The 11,645-nt window shown below is 34.6% G+C and overlaps 1 long non-coding RNA gene across 1 annotated transcript; it reads left to right on the plus strand.

Annotated features, from left to right (window-relative positions):
* The first annotated feature begins 4,925 nt into the window (after positions 1-4,925).
* On the plus strand, positions 4,926-6,299 carry LOC122140648. Its single transcript, XR_006157247.1, has 4 exons — positions 4,926-5,029; positions 5,372-5,435; positions 5,624-5,955; positions 6,208-6,299. It is a non-coding gene; the product is annotated as an uncharacterized LOC122140648 (long non-coding RNA).
* Positions 6,300-11,645: the final 5,346 nt, after the last annotated feature.

The raw sequence follows: 11,645 nt of genomic DNA on the forward strand, positions 1-11,645 counted from the left end.
TTTCATTTGGTTAACTGCATTGTGTATTAACAGTGTTTGTTTAAAATTCTCTTAACCTGTGGGAGGACACCAGCGCACAAGAAGCGTTCTTTGTTCCACATTAGTTCAGAGTTACTGCTAGTTTTAACGATGCTTTTGGAAAAGCAGCAGCCTGAAGAGTTTTGTAATAACAGCCTATAATGTAAAAGCCCGACATGCCATAAAGATTTTTTACTGGAAGTGCACTTTAGAGGATGAATTAACAAGTACTCTATAAATACCCTAACCCCATGAATAATAAATACTAGAATTTATAAAAGAATTATAATTATTCTAGTTTCATTTGTAAATGAAAACACTCATTTAAAAAAAGAAGTTAATTAGGTAAGCATACATGAATTAAAAGTGGAAATAGCATCATAAACAATAAATATAAAAATATGCCCTATTTTAATATAATATGATTATCAATTATTATATACGGTTAGCCTATACGAATGATGCATTTATATACGCTTTATAATTATTGTTTACACCAATTTCACTGTAGATCATGTTTTTTTTTTGTGGGGTGTTTTCTCATCACAGTGTGCAGCATCCACTGTGTATCTATAATCGAGACATATATATTATATAATAGATATAAATGATTATAAAAATAATAAAGCCTTATATACACATATATTATTGGACATAAAAGACACGAATCAACGGACCTGTGGGATGGATAAAAATATTTGATCAATCTCTGATAATCTCAGGTTGCTATGGTCACGCGGGTTTGTTATGCATTAAACTCGTGGCAAAATTAAAACCAAAATGATTCGAACTTCATTTTTTTTTATCTTACAATGACAGTCCTTTATTAATGTATGCCAGGAGTTATGTAAATGAAAAACGAAGTCGGAGATCCGATATGAAACTTGAGTTGTGTGACCTCTTTAATGATGGTACGTTTAGTTTATGAAAGGTGAATGCATATATTTTACATTAAAACTAGCAGTAACTCTGAACTAATGTGAACAAAGAACGCTTCTGTGGGCGCTGGCGTCCTCCCACAGGTTCAGAGATCTTAAACAACACTGTTAACAGCCTATACTGTAAAAGCCCGCATGCAGTTAGCCAAACAATTACACATTTCTAATGCTATATAAAGTGTGTGACTGGCATAAGTTGGCTTGACGTTGGACGTTCGTATTCGCAAATCTAGGGACCGCTCTAAGCATATAGGTACATGCGAAACTACTATACACTTCTCTAACGTCAACGCATGCAAGCATGCAGGAATGAACTAACAGTCATGAAAACAACTGTTAATGTTCATCCAGGTGTCACTATAATGCACACTTTTATATTTTTTGATAATTATTAAAAATAACTGTAAATCATATGTAATATTGCTACTTTTCATTACCGGGAAGGCTTGCAAATTTAAGAAATAGTGCCACTTAATTGACGCTCAATAGCATTTGAACATGAATTAGCCAACCAATCACATTTTCATAAAACATACTGTAAAGTGTGCATCTAGGTGTTACATGCACTATAATGAACACCATTCATACTTTTTTCATAATGTATATTCAAATAAACTGTAAATCATATGTATAAATATTGCTATTTTTCACGAGTGAACTTTTGAGCTTTAAATTATTGTTTACGTCACCTAAAAGTTGTGGTAATGAAAAGTAGCATTCAAATTATTTAACATATGATTTACAGTTTATTTTAATAATAATCAAAAAATATAAAAAGTGTGCATTATAGTTGACACCTGGTAATGAACAGTTAACAGTTGTTTTCATGACTGTTAGTCATTCTCCTGGCATGCTATTGACGTTTAGAGAAGTGTATAGTAGTTTCGCATGTAACTTTAGAGACGGGCCCTAGATTTGCGAATATCGAACGTCCAACGTCAAGCCAACTTTATGCCAGTAAAAGAGTGCACATCGAGAGAAATAAACAGCAGATGTGCATGGTAACAACTTCTTTAACTTGAGCAAACGCTGCTAATACACGTATACATTGTTAATAAAGTTAATAAAACGAAACCATGCATGTTTTAATGCTAGAGAATAAAAGGAAAGCGATCCACTCGCATGCATCTGCCCGGTGTGCATTATAGCTGACAGTAGTGAGCTGCGTCTCGGGCCGATGACGTCACTTCCAGGGAGGCATGTTGTACACGCCCCTGCCCCTTGACTCCACCCCCACGTCAAAACAGCGCCACAAAGCGAGAACCGCGCAGAAAAATGAAGCGCCCAGGGGAAAAAACGGCAGCGCAAGCTCAAACTAGACCTGACACGCAAAATAAAAAATCAGTGTTGCAAATAAAATAATAGATATAACCATGGGAAAATATGTATGACAAAAATCATTGCTTTCATGCGGTATCATTTATGTTTTGCATTCTTTATTTTTGTTTGCAAAAAGGCAAACTGTATTTTCTCAATACTTTTTTTCGTTTGCCAAAACTTTATTTTCTTTTGCAAAACTTTATTTTTTTGCGTATATATACGGCATTATTTTGACTCCATATTAAACACATCAAAAGTGTCTGTCATGCTGGTTTCACACTGCAAGCATGAGCGGCGTGTGAGCAGCATGTATTTTTTCTCTTCTGCGTGCTTGTTAATCAATGAAGTGCATTCAACCGGCAGCAGCACGCGCGTGAGCAGCAGTGAATCGGGGGCTTCAGGAGCGCAGAGTCTATTTTTGCTGCAGATGCTGATGCTCAGTTAAAGTGGGACAGCACACTGTTTGATGGACAAAATAAACATGATTTCACACAAAATAAGCTAAAAATTCACAGAATAAGCATATCTAGTGTGTTTTAACATGAATTGGAGTATGTCAGGAAAGATAATGAAGAATCATAAATATGTAAAGAAGATTTGCCCATTTTAACTGATTGTTTTTCATTTTTAATTGCCATAAGCAAATTATAACTTAAAACATTTTATCAAACTCACAACGAACAATTCATCTCGCTCAGGATCTTAAGTTACAATGGACTACATAAGAAATTCATTATTCATTCATTATTGACAGCTTCTGTAAATATTGCACACATATTCACTTATGATTGACGTGACAAACTTACAGCTTTTATTTATTTTCAGTTCCACAGTTACAGAAATGGAGCCATAGACACAATAAATGCACATGAAACATCTTCAACAGTCGGCCTAATAAAAATATTATGAACGCTCAGCATGTTCACCTTGGTTAGAAACACAGCTTTTCATTTTTTAAATGAATCTCTATGAACAAATTATGACTTAAACATAATATTCTCACTTAACAATTAGTCTAAAATAGAATAGATATTATATTGCTCCAGGTCTTCAGTTACAAAAACGGACAACAAGGAACAAATGACAAACAACGACACAAGACGAACACAGACACAATCCTATAAATCATATTGACAGCTTCTAAGAAAAATATTAAGCTTTAAATTACGATTGGCTAGAAACGCATAGCCTACTTTTTTCATTCAGCTCTAAATAAATAACAAAACATTTCATGCAGTAATTTAATAGTCATTTACTCATTTAGCTAATGATTTTATCCAAACTAACTTTTCCAAAGGCACACTGGCTTTAATGCAAACACATTTAATTCATTAATCCCATAAATCCCATTAAAAAGCGATCCCTGGAGATTGAACTTGACCTTTGCATTGTGAGCATCATGCACTACTGATTAACTCAGACCTGCAGAATATTTTATTAATTACTTTCATGGTGTCTGATACACAGAAAGGAGGAAGGAAATTGTTGGGAGTTTACAGTGAATCTCATCAGAAAAAACACCACAGGTTAAAATGATCATCTTTGTTTTTCTGCATTGTCACTCATCAGCTTTTGTTTTCAGTTTCATAGCTCAGATATACAACAGTCTAATCTGAGTGTGTGATAGTATGACACAGAGACAGAAAGCATTTTATCTGCTGTCACGTGGTTTGTGGTTCCAGCTGATTGTGAAAGTGAAACCTTGTGTTAAACTGGACACTAGTGTGTTATGGTCAGTAGCGTCAAAATCAGAGCGAATAACCCAGAGAGAGTGAGAGACCAGAAGACAATTCCCCTCGAGTCTCTCTGACCAATCAGCATTAAAGGGCTGGACATAGAGGTGTGTAAAATATAAGAGCAGAATATCATGAACGTACAACACACAACTCAGATCCAGCTGCTGCAAGGTAAGGACAAAGAAATTCTGTTAGTTTATACAAATGAAAAATATGGATAAATAATACCAAAAACATGCTTTGTAACTACTATTTAAAAAAGGTAGGCATGTATTCACAAAAATGGAAAAAATTTGTAGTAGTACAGTCGTTCTCAAACTGGGGGGTACATGAACAAATTCTGAGTTTTGGCATTCATTTAATTTCTACCCCAACTTTACCCTTGTGAAAAAGAAGTGTGCTTAATTGTATTAAAAGTTCACTTTTTGTGTACTTTCAAATCTTAAAAGTATACTTTTTTTAAAAAGTGCATGTGAAGGAATATCATATCATTTAAATTAAAGGCCACTTAAGTGTACTTAAAGAGATTAACACTTTAATGACAATAGGTTCTTACATAACTTAAGTGAACTTTTTAAAAATGCACTTTATGATAATGTCTAATTTAAGTATTACTTAAACATACATTTTACATAATTATGATTTTATGGTGTTTTAAAATAAGTACACTATATATCATCAATATACTAAAGCACATGTAAAATCGATTTATTTTATATATACTCTGTGCTAATGCATTAAAAAATAAACTTCAGTACACTTTCTTATACAGTATACACTCATAAAACTTATTGTCAAAATTTTCATCACACCATCTCTACTACGTCATGACGGCGCCACTACTTCACCAGATTTTGAAAAATGCGCCATTGCCCAATGGTTTTTTTTTTTTTTTTTTTTTTTTTTTTTTTTTTGCGCCATGTTTGTGTAATCGCGATGTGTGAGGGAACAAACAAGAAGAGAACAACGTTTGGATGAGTACAGATGAGACATTATGTACTGCAGACGATGAATCAAGTAAGTATATCTTGATATACATCTTCTTTATTCTTAATTTAGTCTTGCCATTCGTGCAGCTTTCACCACAACGCTGCAGTTCTTGCTACATGAACTCAGGAGGTGAATTGATTGTGTAATGTCGGAATGTGATCGCGTGTGTGGACCAAAAAATTAATTGGCTGCTGAAAATACAATTATTTTATTTTAACTGAACGATTTAAGATTAAATTTAACGCTACTGAACAAAATATTTAATTTACATAATTGATATTATAATCACCAGTAATTCAATATATATCAACCACCTCTAGAAACAATGCTGTTTTTGTACTTATCTGGAGTTATTCATTTATTTTGCAGGATCAGTACAGTTATGTTACTGGAGATAAGTTACAGTGTAGAGACACAGACCAGTACTGAAGAGGTGATGTTAGAAGTTTTTAATGAATTGTTGCCTAGTCAGCTCACCCTGATCACACATGACAAGCTAAAAGTGCTATATAAAGTCACTATATTATGGATTTTAACTGCTTTGAATCTTTTCCATTTGCAAGTAATATATTCCCTCCTGTGCATTTACAGACCACCCTCTAATCATCATATATTTTACAGGTAACAAACCAAAGGATGAGGACAGCAGCTTTTCTGTGCCAGCCGTCGTAAATACAGGAACATCCTTCATGAAGATGTGTGAGAGAAGCTTGGAAGGCAAGATAAGTATTTTTTTTATATATATAAAAAAGGGTTATTTATCTATTTTTTGGTAATTGATAGAGTTATGTTTTATTCCCTGTAAAGTAGGAATAATACATGTTTGTAAAAATGTTATCTTTTTATAACACCCAGTGTCAGTGAAGATTGTGTGGTCAGGAAATCTGCTGTTTATGGGAAATCTAAAGGAACATCTCGCAGCATTCTACCACCATGTTGCCCTGATGATTGAGGTAACGTTAATTCAACTCTTAGGTGATGCAGATGTGGTCAAAAGTTTACACACACCTTGCAGTATATATTCTGCTTCATCAGGGCAGTAATTGCAATTTTTTGATGATTCTACCTCTCTACCCTTTTTACTGCTTAAATTTTGCAGATACTGCAAGGTGTATATTGAATTTTGTCTGTTGCTTTCACTCAACTGAACCATTTATAATGATTGGATATGTTTTATAACAATTGTTCTTCTTTCTTTCCTCAAGGAATTTTTTTCAGACTTTCCTGCCTCTATGGATCATTTCCGATCACACAGACTGTGGAGAGAGAATGTGCACCTTCATGATATTTGAACTTTCACGCCTGTTAGTCCCGATGGAGAGCAGTTCAAGTTCATTTGGAGTTCTTTTTTTATTATTCATTAATGAATTTATTTAGGCAAACTTGCATTCACTAATGCTGGAGTAAGATTTTAGAAGAAAACTTTCGGTCCTGTTTAATGTTGGTGCTAGTAAAGGTTTGAGAACTAATGGCCGGGTTTCACAGACAGGGCTTAGACTAAGCCAGGATCATAGTTCAGTAAGGACATTTAAGTAATTTTTATTAACATGCCTTAGAAAAAAACATTACTGGTTTGTATCTTGAGACAAAACAAAGGTATTTTTAAAGATCAGTCAGTGCAAATTTCTTTGAGTTGAAACAGCTCAGAATTACATTTTAGTCCGGGGCTGGTCTTAAGCCTTGTCTGTGAAACCAGGGGTACAAGTAACACAGTTTGGTAATGTTTTACAATAAGGTCTCATTTGTTGTACATGGAATGATAATTTTCTTGATTTTTTTTGTATTAAGTGTTTGTGTGTTAGTAATCCTATACGTTATGGGGATCAAATGACTCCACAAGGATAGTTATACTAGTAAATTTTGACCTTGTGGACATTTGTAGGTCCCCATTGAGGAAACAGTCGTATACATCATACAGTATGATGTTTTCTGTGATGGCGAAATTAGCATTGTTCTCCAGACTCTTAGTGAGTTGAAGTGTTGTAACTGTGTATAGTGTTGGGTTTTTCTTGTGCATCAGCAAAAAGTGTTTTTGTGTATTTGTTTTAGAGATTGTTTTGTCAGTAAATGTAGAGGGTTTTCCATTTTGTGTTTTAGCGTTGATTGTAACTAGGTTATTAAGAGTTTTATATATATATATATATATAATATTTCAATATCATATGCCAGAGATATATAGACATTATAAGTATATATTTAGTTCATACTTAATTCAACTTCATTGCCAGAAGTACATGATTTGAAGTATTTCAGTTCACATTAATTGCTTATACTAAAGTACATATTTACCATATTTCAAAAGCATCACTCAAAAAAAGTCAACTAATTGAAATAAATGTAATTTTAAACTGTAATATATTTGAAATTAAGTACAAATAATATAAAAACTTTATAAAAGTATACTTAAGTGCACTTCTTTTTCACAAGGGTAAGTAACATTAAAACCGAACATGTATTTCTGACAAGCAAAAAGCTAATATAAAAAACGGAAAATGGGAGTGCCATAAACAGTCAAATACATGATATCCAATCAGCATATAACCTTCTTTTGAGGTCAAAACTGACTGCATCCACACAAGCAGTGTGCATGTGATAGGATGCCAGCTGAACATGATGCTTTAGCAGATCACACTGCTGTTCAGTGTATTTTTAAAGTAGGTCTTCACTTTATAGCATGAAGAGCAAATATTGACACGGACTGAGATCGATTTAAACTCTCTTCGATACAGACACACTCTGTGCGTGTTGTTTCATGTTTATAAAGATACGAGCAAGAATATAAATTTCCCTGAATATCCAAACGATGGCAAATGTGTCATTAATTTTTACAACAGTTCAACAAGATAAGGTAATATTAAGTGAACATTTTAAATGTAGCCTACATTTCAAACAGAATATTCTCATGTTTGTTCTATTTTGCAACGAAATAATAGTTCCAGTAAAATCCGTATCATCTGGTGTGTGTCTTCAAGCCACATACAGCCGTGTTTGAACGATTAGAAAAGTCAGTGGCTACGTTTACATGCACCCAAATTATCCATTTGTAATCAGATTGACGGCTCAATCGGATTGAAAAACGTTCATATAAACACCTTAATCGATCCGACTGAGCTCGATCCGAATGAAATTTCAATAGGATTGAAGGGGGTGGGATATTCCTCTTCTAATACGATTGAGCGTGCATGTAAACCACCAAACTGAAAGGACTGTGCACGTGCAATGACACAGAAATAACGTAGGCTAATTTTTTTATAAAGTTTTTTTTAATTGGGTTTTCTGTAGTTGTGAAGGTCTACTTTGTTTTGGATTGTGTTGTGTATGAGGATAGGTTTGTTTTTGGTTCTCATGCTTTTTTTTTTGCGTGATAAATATGAGCAGCACAGCGGTTTATATGTATATTTATTCATAAATGGGTAAAAACAAATAAAGAAACTGTGTAGGAGAGAATTATTATGTGCAAACAGTGAGAAACTCAATATTATCTATATGTCACTTTCACTTTTACTATTTGAGCAGTGTGCACATTTGTCTGATTTAAAACTTGTGACATATAAACGTGCACATCAACCCGATCACTTTATTTAGCGTTCATGTAAACACTACAATCAGATTCATCAATCGTAATGAATTCAGTCTGATTGAACCAAAAAGTGTGCATGTGAACGTAGTCAGTGATTAATAACCCATTCATAACAACAGCATTTTGCTTTGTTACTGAATGAATGAATGAATGAATGACACGATGTCTGGCTCATTAAGACAGTGACTTGCCGCCACCTATTGGCCATTTTATTTTTAAATCTAAAGTATTTCAATTTAAAGTATCACTTCGATTTGCCATCTTTTATTGCTTTATTTATTATATTAATAATACACTTAATGCAATGTTAAGAATATGACATAAAACTTGACCTACAGTTAATAAGGATAGAACATATAGTATTTGCCTCTATAAAGGAAAAAAAAGCACCGGTAAATCAATTTCAAAGGGGCAAATGTCCTTAATAGAAAATGTGTGACTGCAGTCTAAGTGGAAGAGAGGGGGTATGCAGAAGAATGCTAAATGCCCCAAGTTTGAGAACCACTGCAGTATTAGAATGAAGCAGTGAATTAACAGATGTGAAAAATTAACCGTATTTATTATGTGTTGCCTCACACTAAGTGATCTAAACCATGCCAGAGCACGTGTGATCCCCAAAGCCCGGTTCATTTGACTAGTGTGATCGCTCCGTGTTCGTTTAGTCGTCCCTGGCTCACTTGGAAGAGGTGGGCCAGAGCACGGTTCAGTTAGGCTCGGGCACGGCACGCATGCAGTGTGAGCGCTAAACTGTCATCAGCGCTACCGTCATCATTACAACCACAACTATATTATATTACAACTACAGTACACCTTTCAATTCATTTAATTAAATCAAGTATATTTAGGATTATAACGGGTCTGGTTCTCACCTTATTGATGAATGGGAATTCACAGCTTTTGCTTCCCAAAACGTTATTTTTTAGGGTTTGTTTTTGGTTAGCCAGGAAAGTTTTCTTAACGTCCCAAAAACATTAGTTTTTGGTTTGTAGAACATTCCCATAACGTTATTCTAACTTTCCCAGAATGTTAGTTTTTGGTTTATAGAACGTTATTCTAACGTTCCCCTAATGTTATTATAATGTTTCCCTAACCTTTTTAGTCCGATATGATCACCCCGCTGTACGTCAGTAATTATCCAGCACACTCGTGACCCAGTATAGTATAATCGGCATGGAAATGATCTGTATGGACGCCTAATCAGTATAATAAAAAACATCTGGTTTTTATCTATTGTTTAATAAAAATAATCTGAGCACATCAACTATCATGTGTAAGATTAAATAAGATTAAATCTGTCCATTACGGGGTACCCAGATTTCTTTAGCACCAAACAAAAATGACTTCAACACAATGTATGGTTTATAAAATGACATTTATTCACAGATATAAAAAAAAGAATAAGAAATTACTTAACTTAAAATAGGATATCAGTGCATTCCTTACCACTGAAGTACAGTTTGTACAGCAGGACATTCTTCTTTTGATCCGTAATCAAAAACTTCTCGTTTAACATCATCTCTTCAGTTAGGCATGTCAAATCCCTCCAAAATCATATTTACTCTCATAACTATATTAACTGTAAGTAATCATTGAATAAAGAGATCAAAAGTCAGTCAAATAAAATGAACGTTAATTTTTCAATTCCGCTAGCGCCGTGTGGAGGGCAGGTGAAAGCGTGTGCAGGAGAAGCACATGTAGATCAGAGGAGTGCAGTAAATGAAGATGAAACAAACCCACGAATTTATGATTTCTGTTATCACTCTATGCTTAAAGGTACAGTAGACAATCTCAGAAAATGCTAACTTTAGCCTGATAGCATTAAAAGCAAACATCCCACCCTCCCTGTAATTGCTGTCCAGAGCCACGCCCCCTGAATGCATACGCACACCAGACGACCAGAGACATGAATGCACTGATGACATATCAGAGGTATGCAAATACATATTTGACAGGAAGGTAGGAAAGCCAATTAACTGAGTGTTTTTTGATAGCTCCACCCCACACATATGTACGCAACTCAGGCAACGATTAGTTCAGTGAAACAAAGCAAAACCAAATTTTACACCGTGTCTACACCAGATGCGAGTGGCGTGGCGCAACACAATACTGTAGAACTCAGTCCACCAATAAACTGGTGTGCGGTGGGCGTTCTGGCGCAATATGGCTGCCCTCGCATCTTCCAGGTGCATGCTGCACACTGGTGGTGGTTAAGGAGATTCCCCCTTCCATGTAAAGCGCTTTGTTTTTAATTATTATTATTATTATTAACATGGGTTCTGGAAAAAATATGTGCTGCATATGTCCTGCTTACGCATGCGGTGTGAAACCAGCCTAAGTATTCACACATCATCACCTCGCACCTGCAGCACTTCTGTGTAGGAAAACACTGAATAAAACAACATAAATGAATAAAATAAATAGTCCTAAATGTAATATATTTAACTTAAAGGGTACATAACATACACAGTTTCACCTAATCTCATGTTAATCTTGAGTACCTATAGAGTAGTAGTGCATCCTTCATATCTCCAAAAAGTCTTTAGTTTTATCATATTTATAAAACAAAAACACAGCTTTCTGATTCTCTCCGGAAAAAGCCGAGCTCCTGGAGGCGTGCGGTGGGCGGAGCTATAGAGTCATGCTAATTGCACCTTTTTCTTCAGAGCTGACTATGGCCCTCTCAGGATGAGAGCAGAGGAGGAGTGAGTAATTATGAACTCAGATTAGTACATACAGGTAAAATCTGTGATCTATTTCAAAATATCAAACCATGCCCTGACATTTGTGCTTTTTTCAGTTTCTTATAAATATCTAAATGGCTAAAGTCTAATCTCACTGTAATCAGCACAAACTGGGCTATAATAATATGTGAGCAGCATGTATGTACATGATTGTGTTTTTGAGAAAAAAAATGTTATGCGTGGTTAGTGAAAAACTAAAAATGTTAAATCAATTGAATAAGGCAATAAAACACATACAGAAAATTGGTTCCCGGGACTTTTGAGAACTGGAGCTTGTAGCCTAGAATTTTTTTTTTTCTAAATGATGTGAAAATCATCTTGT

The sequence above is a fragment of the Cyprinus carpio genome, chromosome A4 (genome assembly GCF_018340385.1).
Source record: "Cyprinus carpio isolate SPL01 chromosome A4, ASM1834038v1, whole genome shotgun sequence".
Lineage (NCBI taxonomy): Eukaryota > Metazoa > Chordata > Actinopteri > Cypriniformes > Cyprinidae > Cyprinus > Cyprinus carpio.